The sequence below is a fragment of the Dromiciops gliroides genome, chromosome 1 (assembly GCF_019393635.1).
Source record: "Dromiciops gliroides isolate mDroGli1 chromosome 1, mDroGli1.pri, whole genome shotgun sequence".
Classification (NCBI taxonomy): Eukaryota; Metazoa; Chordata; class Mammalia; order Microbiotheria; family Microbiotheriidae; genus Dromiciops; species Dromiciops gliroides.
The window spans coordinates 263988283-264004640 of NC_057861.1; the positions used below are offsets into that span (position 1 = coordinate 263988283).

Sequence of the window (16358 nt, forward strand, 5' to 3'; positions counted from 1 at the left end):
CATACTCCCAGACTTTTCTGCTATTATTTGATAATGGAAATAATAAGACTTTTCAGTTGTTACCATAAATACCAAGCCATTTTTTCAATCCAGATGTTCCCAGTATCTGGGCATCATAGGGATGGAGTGATGTGTAAAGACTGAAGACTTCTGATCCTGGTCTGATTGTTTAACTTTCATGGACATCATGCTGGGACTTTTCTCACCTCACATCATTTTTCCATGCTGACAAAGCATGGTATGCTTCTGAAGTCATACTTGTGGATGACTTCCATTTGAGCTTTTCTATAGGGTATCCAGTAAGTACCTAGTTAACTAAGTAAGAGGTATCAAACTCACAAACCACTGGCCCCATGAAGCATGAGAAATTCTCAAATGCAGTCTGAACCAGATTAAAATGTAATTGGGGGGGGGGGGCGGCGCTAGATGATGCAGCGGATAGAGCACCAGCCTTGGAGTTAGGAGTACCTGAGTTCAAATCTAGCCTCAGACGATTGACACGTACTAGCTGTGTGACCCTGGGCAAGTCACTTAACCCCAATTGCCTCAACAACAAAAAAAAAAAAAGAAAGAAAGAAAAGAAAAGAAAATGTGATTGGGAAATATTTAACAAAATAAACAAAACTAATACAACATAGAAAATTTATGGTTTTCTACATCGATATACCACCCTCAGGTGATATACCATTTCTATTTTAGTCTGACACCATTGGCGTAGACTATGCAAACTAGAGGACCCAAAAGCAATTTTGGCCTAGGCTAGCATTAATTCTCAACCTGACTTTTGCTCTAGACTAGACCCTCAGAGTCGGAACTCCATAAAACTTTAAAAATGTTGCTTAAGAGAGCCTATGAGTATACCCAAAACTACTAAGAAGCAAACAAACAATCCAAAAGTTAGAAAAGATTCAGGAAGTGGGGGAAGAACAGAACTAGGAGAGAGAAAACAAAATAGAAATGAGGAAAATCATATTAAAAGCTCATTTGGAGGGGGGGTCTATCTGGTGTAGTTGAAAAAAAAGACTTAAGTTTTAGTGAAAGCTGTATATAGCCATAACTGCACCTGGGGCAAATTCAGTTGAGGAATAGGGAAACATGGGCTGGTGCAGAAAATAGTCCTACCACCAGTGTAGCTGTGTTGGGAGGGTGAAGTTTGTCCTGCAGAAAATCAACCCTTCCTCCAACAGGAGTCAGGGGAAAGTTGGCTCATGGAGAGTGATACCATTTAAACAAAATACTCAGGCTGCTCACTAAGGGAAGCTGTGGCATACATGGGCTGAAGGATCAAGAGATAGAGTGCATTGTTGGGGCAAGAAGAACAGGGGATGGTGCTTGGTCCAAGAAGGAAGTACTCCTTCCGGGATGTCAGCACACTGGTAAAAAGCTGCCATCCCAGTACACTAGTTGTGGCTTTAGTGTTAGTTGAGGCTCTGCCCTATCACTTTCTTAACCACTAAAATAAGGAAATTGGAGTAGATGATTGCTAAGGTATTTTTCAATTCTAAAATTTTGCTATTCTATAAATGTTTTAGAAGATTGGCCATAGTATATCACATGGGGAATTATTTAGAAATTACTGTTCTCATGAAAAATTTTCTAGGAACATATACCAGGGTAGCTAGGTGGCACAGTGGTTAGAGTGCCGGGCCTGGAGTCAAAGACTTATCTTCCTGAGTTCAAGTATGGTCTCAGACATTTACTAGCTGTGTGACTCTGGGCAAGCCACTTAACCCTGCATACCTCAGTTCCTTATCCATAAAATGAGCTGGAAAAGGAAATAGCAAATCACTCCTGTATCTTGGCCCTGTGAAGCTAGAATGGAATCACAAATAGTCAGACACGACTGAAAAACAAGTGAACAACATCAATTCTCCTGAAATAAGAAGACTGGTTCAAAGGATAGTGATATTACAAAATGCAGAGCAAAATCCTGAATCCCTCTTGTGTCTATAGAATGAGGGACCATGGAAGGAAAGAGAAATTAAGAAACAATAGCCTAGTGACAGATCAGTCCACTCTCTATTATAGCTGCTATCAGAGAGAGAGGCAGAGAGGCAAAAAAGACCTAAGATCATCTTTAATTACTCTGTGGCTGGACAACCCAAATGGCTTCTCCTAAGGGGTTTCTTAAAGCCTACAAAAGCTTGGGTTTTCAAAGCCACATTGAGGGAATTGGGAAGGAACAAAAAACAGTGTTAGTGAGAAAGAAAAATATCTTATATGTTTATTAAATTAACCAAATCCTCCAAGTAGTGGCATGTAGATACATCAGGAATCTCAGGTTACGAAGAGATGCCCACTCTCTCACTACTTGAGTGTTTAATAGTATCCCCATAAATCTTAAAATTTTTCCTCCATGCATAGACATAATATGATTCACATTCCCACTCCTTGTCTTCAACCCTCTTTCATAGATAAGGCAGCTGTGGAGTGACAGAAATCATGCTGTATTTTAAATAAAAATAAATCGGTTCCAATCCAACCTATAATGACCATGGTTAAGCCAGCTGTTTCCCTGAGGATAACTCTCTGAACATCATTGTTTTCATCTACAAAATCCCACAGTGGGACTAGGTTCAATGACCTTTGAAGCAGTTCCTAAACAGGCTCATATGAAATTCTGAGAGACTCTGGGGGAAAAATGTTTTCTGTATCTCTCCACCACTACCATATAAACCTCTCAGGACCCTCTTCCTAGGCTGATCCAAAGACAGAAAGATGCAAAGATCACCAACATCGATGTAAGGGCAGTAGAAAAATGCAGAAAGTGGATAAGCCTGCTAGGTCTGGGGTTTGTTTGTTTATGGAGAAGGCAGAGAAACAGGCTAAAATACCAAAGGTTAGATAAATTCAAGCCTCCAGCAAATGACAACAGAACAACTGAGGCAACATTGCCTTCTTTGTCTGGGATTAGAAGAGAAACCTATCTCTTCAGGGAGAGTAAGACCAAACAGAACCCTCTGGTTAGAAATGAGTTCCACTTACAGATGAATCTGGGAACATGACATTGCTCCAAGACAATAACTCAATTGATGTGGCCTTAAAGGAGCAGGGACCTCTCCCCCTCTTGAAAAGGAAAAAAAGGGAAATGTGAAAAGGGGATCCAGGCAGACTAGTACTTGCTAAACATGGTTTCATAGAATCCTCAATACTGAAGGATCCCACTCATGTTTGTGTAATAATAGAGCTGTCTGTTATAAATATGAATTATGAGTAGGCATTGAACCTGTGAAGTACTTTGCAAATAGTCGCTAATTAAAATATCTGAAATGTTTCAATTTAACAGGCAGAGCAAGGCCTTGAAGCCTGCAAGTCATTTCCAATGTGTGACAGACAGTTCTGTGTCTAGAATTGAAGGGAGGGGATCCTGTCTAGAGACAATATTTCAGGAGTGCTAGACGATTGCTTTTTTTTCCCAATCTAGCCCCCCTCCCAGTACTATGCTGCACAGAATAACCCCCCCCAATTTAAGACAAAAAGAAAGTTAAACAAGGGATATGACATTTTCAAACTCAATCTAAAAATTGCATAGCCCTGATGGAAGCTGATGCGGTGCTCACACCCTGCCAGCTGTGAAAATCCTTCCTCAGCTCTCTTTGCTTATTGAATAAATATGTTAAAGATAACTCCTCATGCCGGAGGCTGACAGGCTCACGGTAGAACCACATAAAGGAAGTATAATTTTTCACAGTGGTGCCTCACAGAGTTTGTGATCTCCCCACAGCCACAGCAGGGCAGCCGCTCGGTCTGTGATCAGTAGTAGAATCAGGGATCCCCATCCTCTGAGTTTAGGCTTCTGTATGCATCCTTGGCCCGATTCACCTCTGACACGGCAGAGTGAGCATGCCAGATACTTTTAAAGATACCCAAAAAAATAGTTACCATGATAGGCAAAATGGAGATAGAATGACCTGGCTACCCTCATTTTGAACTATTCCTTAATGATGAGAGAACAAATTATAAGACCTGTAAATAAGTGTGTCATTTGATGAAAGTGACATGACTCATAACCAGAAGGCTTGAGTTCAATAAATCAATAAACAAGCATTTAATCACTGTTTACTATGCACAAAAAGAAAAAAACTAAAGAAAACAGCCCTTACCTTCAAGGATCTTATATGCACATGATGGAGATATCATATATACACATGAGTATACCATATATACATATGAGTAAATATAAAATACATGCAAAATGAATACAAGTCAGTTTGGGAAGGGGAAACCCTAGTATCCAGGAGACCAGGAAAGACTTCATGAAGAAGGTGGCACTTGAGCTGAATCTTTCTTTCTTCCTTCCTTCCTTTCTTTCTTTCTTTCTTTCTTTCTTTCTTTCTTTCTTTCTTTCTTTCTTTCTTTCTTTCTTTCTTTCTTTCTTTCTTTCTTTCTTTCTTTCTTTCTTTCTTTTTTTTTTGGTAAGGCAATTGGGGTTAAGTGACTTGCCCGGGGTCACACAGCTAGTAAGTGTCAAGTGTCTGAGGCCAGATTTGAACTCAGGTGCCCCTGAATCCAGGGCCAGTGCTTTATCCACTGTGCCACCTAGCTGCCCCACTTGAACTGAATCTTAAAGGAAATCAGGGACTCAAAAAGAGATAAAAGAGGAAGCAGTGCATTCTAGGTGGTTTGTCATTTCCTTTTCCAGTTCAATTTCCAGATGTGGAAACTGAGGCAAACAAAATTAAGTGACTTGCTCAGGGTCACACAGCTAGAGTCAGGTCTTACTCTAGGCCTGATGTTCTAGCCACTGTGCCACCTAGCTGCCATTGGTTGAAAATCTACTCATGGTTTAAAACCCAACTAATAATATGCCATGTTCTAGGTCAAGATCATTTTGTAAGAGCTGAAAAGACATTGGTAGAGTGTTTGATGATCTGGGGAAGATTTTTTTAATGAAAAGAATGTCTCAGGGAAGGTATGTGGTGGAGTAGATAAAGCACTGGTCCTGGATTCAGGAGGACCTGAGTTCAAATCTGGCCTCAGGAGCTTGACACTTACTAGCTGTATGACCCTGGGAAAGTCACTTAACCCTCACTGCCCCACGAAAACAAAAATCAAAAAACAAAAATAACCCCAAAAAAGAATGTTTCCAAATTGGGAATTGGATCAGTAAAGTAAGCTAAATGAAGTCTAGATCTATACCTGGAAATTCTGCCTATTCTACTCTGAAGTATAAAATCTGATTCCTTGAAAAGTTATGATGGAAACTAAAATATTTTCCATGAAGTTTTCCAGACACATTTTTAATTTCATATTCTAATTTGCCAATACTAACATTTTCTTTTTTGTATACAGGGAAGGAAATAAGCATGTATATAGCACTTACTATGCACCAGTCATTGTGCTAAATACTTTTTTTTTTTGCAAATATTATCTCACCTGATTTTAACAAGAACCCTGTAAGATAGGTGCTATTATCTCCATTTTACACTTAAGGAAACTGAGACAAAAAAAAAAGGTTAAGTGACTTGCTCAGGGTGACACGATTAGTAAATGTCTGAGCCCAAATTTGAACTCAGGTATTCCGGACTCCAGACCCAATACTTTATTCCCTGTGCCAAAATTTGATTTTTGAAAATAAGGATGCAACTTGTATTGTTCCTCTGTGTGCGGTACTTAGGGAAGAAACTACCAAAGAGAATCAATACCTTTTTTTGAAGTATTCCCTTAATAACCTAAAATAGATTCTTTCTAAAATAGTTTATGACAGTATTCTATGTCAGAAAGAGCTTCAGATGGCAATACTCAGATAACCTATAAAACTCTGCTCCCATCGCCACTGAGATCACCCCAACCTGTGGTATTCACAACTTTATACCATGCCATTAATCAACACTTACTCACTGAGAATCCAATATGTACAAAGCATGGTGCTAGCCACTACTTGGAGGTGGTTTTATTGCCTCTTCCCAATTTTGACAACTGCTACAATTTCTTTTTAAGAAATTTGCTTTAAGAAAACAAATGAATTAGTCTTACAGACCAAGAAGACTATGATATAGGAGATTAGAGAGCAAAGAGGTTGGAAATGAGAGTTGGGACTAGCCCCAGGCTATGAGATTGAACATTTTGTGAGCATGGAAAGCTGTTGAGGGTTTTGAAGCAAGGGAGTGCTTATAATTAAAGAGGCATTTGGGGAAGATTATATCAGTGGCAAGTCCATGCTGGATATATTAAAGACAGAACTTTGTAAGGGGTGAATAGAGAGAAAATGAAAGGGGAAGGGAAGGGGGAGGGAAGGAGGAGGAAGGAAAGAGAGATAGGGGTACCAATTAGCAGACTATTAAAATAATTCAGGTTAGAGGTGATAAGGACATGAACTACAATGGTGGCAGTGAGAATGAAAAGAAAGGTATAATTGAGAGAACGGAAGACTTATTAGGCCTTGGGGACTAATTGGATATAGATGCAAAGAAGAGAGAGGAATCAAAAATGACTGAGCTTTTGAGCTCTGTGGGGAGAGAGGCAAGGACTATCAGAACTGTAACTAGGAATTATTTCATCAGATTTAGACAGTTGAAGGTGGGGTATAAGAAGCAGGAGGGCAGGTGACACAAAGGAGAGTTCACTGGTTGAAGGACAGATCAGTGTAGTAATGATCCACACTAAGGATGCATCCATACCCCTATCCTCACAGGGTTCAAAGAGAAGAAGCAGTCTCAGAGAGGTGGGTCAGAGCCAGGGAACCTGGGGGTAGAAGCCCTGAGCAGCTACGACACACGGTGGCACCAGCCAGAGAAGGACATGATGTGTGGCCCAGGGCTGGTGAGCATGATGAGGAAGAAGTGCATGCTCCAGGAAGGGAGCATAAACTCTGCATATTTTAAGGTTTGGGGGGTGGAGGGGGAATGGTAAATCAGTAAGCAGATATTTAGGACCGACTGTGCATCAGGGACTGTGATAGGTGCTGGAGATATAAAAACAATGAATAAAACAATCCTTACATTCTAATGAGGGAGAGAAGTATATACAGAATAAAGCAATTTACCAATAAAATGACTATAAAATACACAATATAGATATATCGGGAGGGAGGGCACCAGCACTAAGGAAAACATTCCAGGCACAGGGCACAACCGGTGCAAAGGTATGGGGATGGGAGAGGGAATGTTGTGCATGAGGAACAGAGAGAAGCCCTATCTGGTTGGATCACAGAGTATAAAAAGTATTGTACAATAATGCTTGAAATGTAGGTCTGGGGCAAGGTTATAAAGAGTTTTAAAAGCTAAAAAGCTGATCACTTCATACCTGAAAAGCTTTCATAGCTCCTGACTGATATTCCTATTTTTATTCCCATTCTCTCTCTCCGCCTCTGTCTCTCTGTCTCTCTGTCTATCTCTGTTTGTCTCTGTCTCTCTGTCTCTGCCTCTCTTTGTTTCTGTCTCTCTGTCTCTGTCTCTCTTTGTTTCTGTCTCTCTGTCTCTGTCTCTCTCTCTCTGTCTCTCTCTGTCTCTCTCTCTCTCTCTCACACACACACACACACACACACACACACACACACACACACACTGCTGTTCTGATGAACAAAGCTGAGAGAGATTCACATGGCAATCTTTGTCTTGAACTATGCATTGATGATGAGAAAACAAATTGGAGAAAGAGCTATATAGTCCTGTTAATCTCCCATTTATCCCTGTTCCAATTACAGCTCTAAGTGTGATGAACAGATATAGGAGTGTCTAGATGTGAAGATGATTTTTAGAGCAAAAGAGAATGAGTTCAGCTTTAGACATGTTGAATCTGAGGTAATGGCAGGACATCTCTATGGAGTAACCCAGCCAGCCACTAGTACTACACACATGTCACAGCCAGTAAGGACAATGTATCTACTCCCCAAAATTTAAAAATCAAGTAGATTAGGGGGCGGCTAGGTAGCTCAGTAGATAAAGCACCGGCCCTGGATTCAGGAGTTCCTGGGTTCAAATCCGGCCTCAGACACTTGAAACTTACTGGCTGTGTGACCCTGGGCAAGTCACTTAACCCCCATTGCCCCACAAAAAAAAAAAAAAAGAAAAATTAAAAGGAGCAGCTAGATGGTGCAGTGGATAGAGCACCGGCCCTTGAGTCAGGAGTACCTGAGTTCAAATCCGGCATCAGACGCTTAACACTTACTAGATGTGTGACCCTGGGCAAGTCACTTAACCCAATTGCCTCACTAAAAAAAAAAAAAAATTAAAAAAAATCAATTAGATTAGGTGGATGACTCAGGCAAAATAGACAGTTTTCAGAAAAGTCTGAATTATCTGCAAGAGGCCCTTTGGTTGGCCCTGAGAGCTTACTGCTTTACTTGGGTTGTATAGACACAGCTATCTTTCACAGTCAGCTGAGAATATATTTGCTAATTTATTTATACATGATTCTGTTGTTGAATGGCATTTCCTGGGTAGCTGGCATTCCTCTAGCTTAATGCTCCACTTGCCGCCTGCTGTCAAAGGGCACGCCCCAGAGAGCAGCACAGAGGAGGCTGTATAGGATCAGGGAGCACCTTGTCATTGCCACAATTAGTATGAATATTCCCCAACTCAAATTGAAGGTTGGACAGGTGCTGGGCACTGAGGGGAGGTATGTTGATTCCTGGTACACTGGAGACATTATGCAAGGGATAATTCCCTCTCTCAGAAGAATTATTTACGTCTAGAATGATGAGACATTCACCCAGCTGCTAGTTTGTATCAAGAAGCCAACTGAAGGTTTTGATAAATGCAGCTCCACATTTCCAAATAATCTTATCTCTGCGTTTCCCATTTTCATATTTAATTATAATTACTAGGAAAAGGAAACTTCATTGCACAACTTCAAGATACTTAGCTTATGAGTAGTTCAATGAATCGTAGGATTCTGAGGAGGAAAGGGTGATGGATCCATTGATTTACAGCTGGAAGGGAACTTAGAGTTTATCTAGTCTGCTCCCTCATATGACAGATGAGGAAATGGAGTCCCAGAGAAGTGAAATGGCATGCAAGTAAACGCAGCTAGTAATTAGAACTTTGGAACAAGGTCTTCTGAAATACAGCACTCAGCACCACACTGCCTTCCATGTGCCCATAACCCTAGGACTGTCTCCGGCTAAGCTTCCTTGATAGGAAGGGATTCTACCTCCATCTCTGTTCCTGAATGTCCCATAGCAGAATTCCAATTTGGAATAGACACAGCCTGAGTATATCATGAAAAAGAGAGATAAAGGGAATCAGAAAAGAGAAAGAAGTTTATTTGTTCAATTTGCTTCAATAAGCTACTATTAACCATTTGTTATGCACAAGTGTCCTACTGGATGCCTTACCTACAAAGAAAAACAAAACATACTCATTGTTCTTAAGAAGCTGACATCCAACTGCCACAATGCACCATCTCCACAGATAAGTCAATACAAAGTAATTTGAGAAAGGAAAAAAACAAACAAACTAAGGACTAGGAAGGTTAAGAAAGACTTCCTATGGGAAGTGGAACATCAGCCGAGCCTCAAAGGAAGCTCAGAAATCTAAGACTCAGAGATGAAGAGGGAAGACATTCCAGGCCTGGGGGTCAGTCTAGATGAAGGCCTTAAGGCAACAGGTTGAATGATCAGTTCTAGAAACAGCAAATAGTTCGATGTAGCTGGAGTTTAGGAAGAATAATATAAAATAAGTCAGTATAGATAGGCTATACAAATCTATGGTTCCCCTCCCCTGCCCACTCTCTCAATCTTGCCTAATATTTTACAGAAAAAAAATTGAGGCCATTCGCCATGAGTTTCCTCTTCTCCCCTCTTCCCATCTCTTCTCATTCAGATATCTTTTGTCACTATCACCCCTGTCTTATACGATAAAGTGTCCTAACTCCTCTACATATTCAAGCAAACCCATGCTGTCACAACAGTACTCCACTGTCATCCTAACTTCCTCTTTTACCTTCAATCTCTCTCTAATGGTTCTTTCCTACTGCCTATAAATGTATTCGTCTCCCCCACCCTCAAAAAGGCTCTCACTTGATCCTTCTATGCCCACTAGTGCATTGTCTTATATCTGCCTGTGATGTTTAAAATCTAACTGTGATGTCTAAAAAATCTAAATGTGTGGTTGCCTTAAATTAGAGGCTTTAGCACCAGTCTTTGGGCATTAAGCATTTATTAAAGCATACTAGGTATTAGAGAAAAGAGAACACATGGAGTTAAGAAAAGGCCTATCTAGCCTACAGTTCCAGACTGGTCGGGTTCTTCTCCATGAGCCTGCTTCAACCACAAACTCCCTCAAAGTGAGTGTGGAAGCTTTTTATAGGTGTGGAGCAGAGACAGTCCTTACACACTGCTTCAAGCTGATTGGTAGGCGTCATCTAAATCTATTGGTTCACTGGACTTGAAGGTGGTCTGGAGTTAAGTTCAAAGTCCTTAGCTTCTGAGAACTATACCTCCTTAAGGGCCAGCCAGATGTGGTTACAATCTAATTAACTTGAAGTAGGCCAATCAGCAAAGTCAATCACTCTCACTTAATTCAATCAATTTAGATTCATCTCCAGGTTTGCCTTTGAGTATCTGCCAAATCCCATTATTTTCTCTAATGCCTGTTGTGGTTGAACTCCTGGAGGGAGCCATCTCTAATCAGTGCCCCCACTTCCTCTCCTTTCACTCTTCTTAACCTCCTCTAATCTGTCTTCCAGACTCATCATTGCACCTAAGGTACTCTCTCCAGCATTATCAATGATCTTTTAATTCCCAGATCCAATGGTGTTTGACATTGTTGAACACCATCTTTTCTTTGATACTCAAGGTTTTGGGGACACCATTCTGTCCTCCTCCAACCTATTAAATCATTTCTTCTCAGTCTCCTTTGCTGAATGCTCTTATACATCATGCCCCTTAACCATAGGTGTCCCTCTAGCCTCTGTCTTGGGCCATCTTCACTTTTCACTCTATCCTGCTTCACTTGGTATTCTCATTACCTGGTGGTATAGTGGATAAAGCATTAGGGCCTGGAGTAGGGAATCAGTAAGGAGTTCAAATCTAACCTCAGTCACTTGCTAGCAGTGTGACCCTGGGCAAATCATTTAACTTTTGTTTGTTTCAGCGTCCTCCTCAACTGTAAAATGAGAAGAATAATAGCACCTGCCTCACAGGGTTGTTGTGAGAATGAAATGAGATCATATTTGTAAAAAGTATTTAGCATAATGTCTAGCACATAATAGGTGCTGCTGTAGAAATGCTTATTACCTTCTCCCTTGCCCTTCATCAGCTCCTATGGATTTAATTATGATTTCTGGGCTAATGATTTTGAAACAGACCTGTTGTGTCCTCACCTCTCTGATGATCTCCATTCTCAAATCTCCAGCTGCCTTTCAGACATCTCAAACGTGGATGCCCAGGAGACAACAGATGAACCCAACAGATCCTATAGCCAGACTACAATGAATTTTAAATACCAATACTGTGGGTTGTATTTTATCCTAGAGGCAATGGGTAGCTGCTGAAGCTCCTTGAAAAGGGGAATGATATGGACTTACCTGTACTTTAGGGAGATTATTTCGATAACTGTGTGGACTCTTGATTGGGAACTAGAAGTAGAAGGATGAATTAGGTGATTATTTGCAATCAGTTGATGTGAAAAATGATGAGAAGGGGGCAGCTAGGTGGTACAGTAGATAAAGCACTGGCCCTGGATTCAGGAGGACCTGAGTTCAAATCTGACCTCAGATGATTAACACTTACTAGCTGTGTGACCCTGGGCAAGTCACTTAACCTCCATTGCTCACCAAAAAAAAAAAAAGTGATGAGGGACTGAGCTGAGGTTGTGACAGTGTGAATGAAGAGAAATGAATGTATATCTTAGTGGTGTCATGCCTCTCTCCAAGGACCTGTCCACTACTATCCTAGACTTCCTTGCCATTGTTGGCTCCTTTGGTTCACTTGTAACTGCTTAACTACTGGTATAAGAAGTAACAGTAACAAAAAAAGTTATGGGATTATCCCATGGTAAACAATCAGACCCTGTCACCTAACATTGATGTTAGCCCAGTATTTAGTCATTGCAAAAGCAATCTCTTTGTCTTATTTTTATAGGTTCTCTGTATAACAAAGATTTTTATTTTCAAGCTATCCAACTAATGGACCTGCCATTTTGACTACTTGATTTGGAAGAAAAACCAAATCATGTCTCTATATCTAAATGCCTTCATTCCAAACAGAAAAAGAGAAATACCTACTATATACCAGGCCCTTTGCTAAGCAGTTTACAAATTATCTCATTTGATCCTCACAACAACCCTGGGAGGTAGGCACACTTATTCCCATTTTGTAATTGAGGAAACTGAGCCATAGAAAGGTTAAGTGTCTTGCTCAGGGTCACACAGCTAGGGATTATCTGATGCCAGATCTAAGCTTAGGTCTTCCTGACTCCAGGTCCAGTGTCCTATCCATGTTGTCAACTAACTGCCTACTATCATACCACATTCCTTACTGCTTGACTCTAATTTCTATTTGACCCTAAACTTACATGTTCGATACAGGGACATAGATAGGTGGAGGATGCCAGATTGTGTGCGTGAGTGGGCATGCCTTTAATTTCAATTCTAGAGGCAGTTAGGTGGCACAGTGAATAGAGCACTGGCCCTGGAGTCACGAGGACCTGAGTTCAAATCCGGAGCTTGACACTAGCTGTGTGAACCTGGGCAAGTCACTTCACATATTGAGCAGGGCACTAAAAACTGTGGAAATTAGAAAAAGCATCTCTGAGTTGGCATTTAAGTTAAACCCTGAAAAGAAGTAAAGGTTCTAGGAGGTGAAAGTTAGGAAGGAGAAAATGCCAGATATGGGGATAGCACATGCAGGGCACAAAGAAGTAACATTGTGGAAGGGGAACAGCAATTAGGTCAATATGTCTGGAATGTAGAGTGTGTAAGGAAGAAAAATATATAAATCTTTTGGAATTGCAGGCCAGAGACAGACTGTGAAGGGTTCTAAATGCCAAGCTGCAGATTTTGCATTTTATCTTAGAGGCAATAAGAAGTCTCTGAAATTTCAGCAACCAGGGAATGATGTAATAAAGGCTCAAACCAACAGAGAAATGTGGAGAGTTGCAAGAGACATTGGGAAAGTTGAGTTGTCCACATTTGGAGATTGATGAATGAGAGAAAGCGAAGAGTTGAAGATGATCAGTATGTTGTAAAACTAAGTGACTGGAAAAATAGCCGTGCCCTCACTAAAATAAAGAAACTAAGTAGAATATAATGGTGGGGGGGGCAGTGTGTGGAAGGAGATAATGAGTTCAGTCTGGGACATGTTAAGTTTGAGGTGCTTATGGGAGGTATTTCCTATCCTGCATTTGTGCAGTTGGTTTTTCTGGAATCTAAGTACAACATACTGACAACTCCAAGAGGTGCCATCTGACAGCCTGAAAGCAAGAAAGGAAATGCAAAAGCTATAAAAAGCAGACCCAGGAACTCAAAAAAGAATGTATCTGGCCACTTAATGTAGGATAAAAATAGTCATAGGGACCTCAAAGACCCATGTGGACTTCCCTCTATTTCTGGATTTGAAGTCAGAGGACCAGGTGCAAATACTGGCTGTTATTTATTACCTGTGTTACTTTGAAGAAGTCACTTCCTTCTCTGGGCTTCCCTTTCTTCACATTATAAAATGAAGGGGTTAGATAAACAATCAATAATATCTTTCAAATTCTAAATTTGACAAGCCTAGGGTCTATCAGTACAATGATGTTCATCAGCATGACTCTATTAAATGGAGTTTTAATTTTTACCCAGCATCACAACTAGTTGAGGTCACAGATGACACTGATAAGCTTGATTCTGTTATACAAAATATTCACTATCTCTTCCATCTTTGTGTTACCCATAAATTTGGTTAATATAACTGTTATGTGTGTATCCCAGTCATGGTTAAAAGTATTAAAAAGTAAACAGCCCAGGGTACATCACTGGCAGTATCCCCCTAGAGCAGGGGTTGGCAAAGTGTGGCCCAAGGGCCTATTTCCTGCTTCCTACTTTTGTATGGCCTGGAAGCTAAGAATGATATTTACATGTTAAAATACAACCCAAGTTTGCTAGAGCCTGCTCTGGAATGACATTTATATATTAATCAACTCTCTTGGGTGTGCTTACTCAACCAGCTATGAATCTCCCTGCTAGTATCTTCCCCTCTGGGACTACCTTCTGTCTACTCTGTATATTTCTTGTATGTATCGGATCATTTACACATTGTCTTCCCTCTTAGAATTTGGGCTGCTTGGGAGCCAGAGCACTGCCATACGTTTCTAACTTAGTATCTCCAGTGTTTAGCACATATTAAGCTTATAATAAATGCTTTTTTCATTTATTCAAATGAAGCAATCATTTATTCCTTGGCCTTGGTTGACTGCTATATGTGTGTGTGTGTCACTGCAGCCAAAATAATTTATGACTTATGAGGCAGCTAGGTGGCACAGTGGATAAAGCACCGACATAGAATTCAGGAGGACCTGAGTTCACATTGGGCCTTAGACACTTGACACTTACTAGCTGTGTGACCCTGAGTAAGTCACTTAACCCTCATTGCCCCCCCCCCACACACACACACAATTATGACCCGGAAGCCCACCCACCTTCTGATGCCAACTGTCTATGCAGTGACCTAGGCTAGGTATTGAGCCCATGCAATAAGCCATTCTAGCTTGGTAGAATTGAACAGAGTTTGTTCTCTACTGGCTTAGTCTTCAAGACCCTCGGTCACCTTTATGTCACAATAGGGCAGCCTAACAGCACCTTAATGAAGGAAACATTAAAATACATCGTAAAAGGTTTTCTACATATTTGGCTATTTTTATTTATCCTTCCATGTCAGGATAACAGAGTCACTTAAGCTTCTAATCAAAATGCATACAAAATCCCAATTGCTTTGGCCAGACAATACACACAGTAAATGTGACAAGGACTGAAAGTCAAGCATCAGTGTTCTGAGATTAGAAAACATGTCAGTGTGCCACATTTAATATGAAGGACATTATTCCAATCACTTTCCAGTATTCTCTCCTGTTACTTTGTTATCTGTACCTTTATGAACTTTATGGAATCTGTTCCACTAAGCAGTGGTTAATCACTGATGATGAAGTGAAATTCTGTCACCTGCTTCAACAGAAGTTGCAATCTTCCTCCAGATTTGTATGGAGAATGGAAATTCTCAAAACACTGTGGGTAACTCATATCTGGTTTCTTGCCACCTCAGGGAGGGGACTGAGGAGGGATAAAAATTGGAACCCAAAACTATAAATAAAAATGTTTATTACATTAAAAAAAGAAAAAATACTGCAGCAAAAACTAATGGAAATTTATGAAGAAATTAATTTCTGAAAAGAAATAGAAAATATTAGCATCCAATCTAGCTATTTAATTTTTTTAACTTTATAGACTATTTATTATATTTCTTTAATTCTATACAAAAGCCTTGCTCTGATTACTCATCATGGTAGGGAGATGACTCTAGATTCCCCAAAGCTATGCCCACAGAATTCTAGCTATGATATACCAGGCTAAAATGGCAACTAGTATGGTTGCAATGATAGATAGCAGCTCCTGTCCAAGGACCAGCCTAGCCTATCACAAGAAGGGTGGGCCAGTGGATAATAAACTATTGGTCCATGAAAATCTATGAAACAAAGAAAAACCCCAAGTGGTTTCAATTCTTTGTGGCTTTCTGTTTCATTTGCAGTGATGCTGGTAGAGTGGTGGGAAATGGGACAGAGGGAGCTAAGATTCACAACATTTAAACTGTCTATATAAACACAAATTAAACTGTTGGTTTTCAAATATAATATCCTTGCCCAAGGATCAGTAAATTGATATGTTGCTGGCGGGATCAAATTATATTAATATTTACTATTCTCGCTATAAAGTAAAAAAGAAAGCTATGAGAAATTTGCAACTAAGTATAAGTACAGGTTATGGGTTCTCCTGGGAGAGGCAAATAAAGTGTTGGTTAATTTGGCTTTATTCACCCAAAGGCAGAGATAAACATAATGTCATAGAAAACATAGTCAACTTGCTTTATAGTGCTAAATAAGAAAAAAAAAAAGGCCACCATTATAATTACAATTTATTCACCATCCCCTGTTGCTGGGTAGGGAATAAGGAATGAAATGAAAAGATTTGTTAAGCCAAATCAACACTGATACTCAAATACATTGTGACAGTTGGAATAAGGAAGGATGAAGAAGAAGGGAATCATATGATTTAGAAATAAAAAGCACCAAGAATTTATAGATAATTCAGAAGCTTCATATCTAGATTGTAAAGATTCCCTTCAAGGAGAGAATCCAAAAGAGCTGGAGCACCAAAAACATCACGGGGAAAATTGGATGGATGGAGGGATGGACAGATGGATGGATGGATGGATGGATGGATGG

At 40.2% G+C, this 16358-nt stretch overlaps 1 protein-coding gene across 1 annotated transcript in view; it reads left to right on the forward strand.

The window, feature by feature from the left end:
• The window catches only part of XKR4 (XK related 4), a 512953-nt gene that overhangs the window by 314343 nt on the left and 182252 nt on the right, over positions 1 to 16358 (forward strand).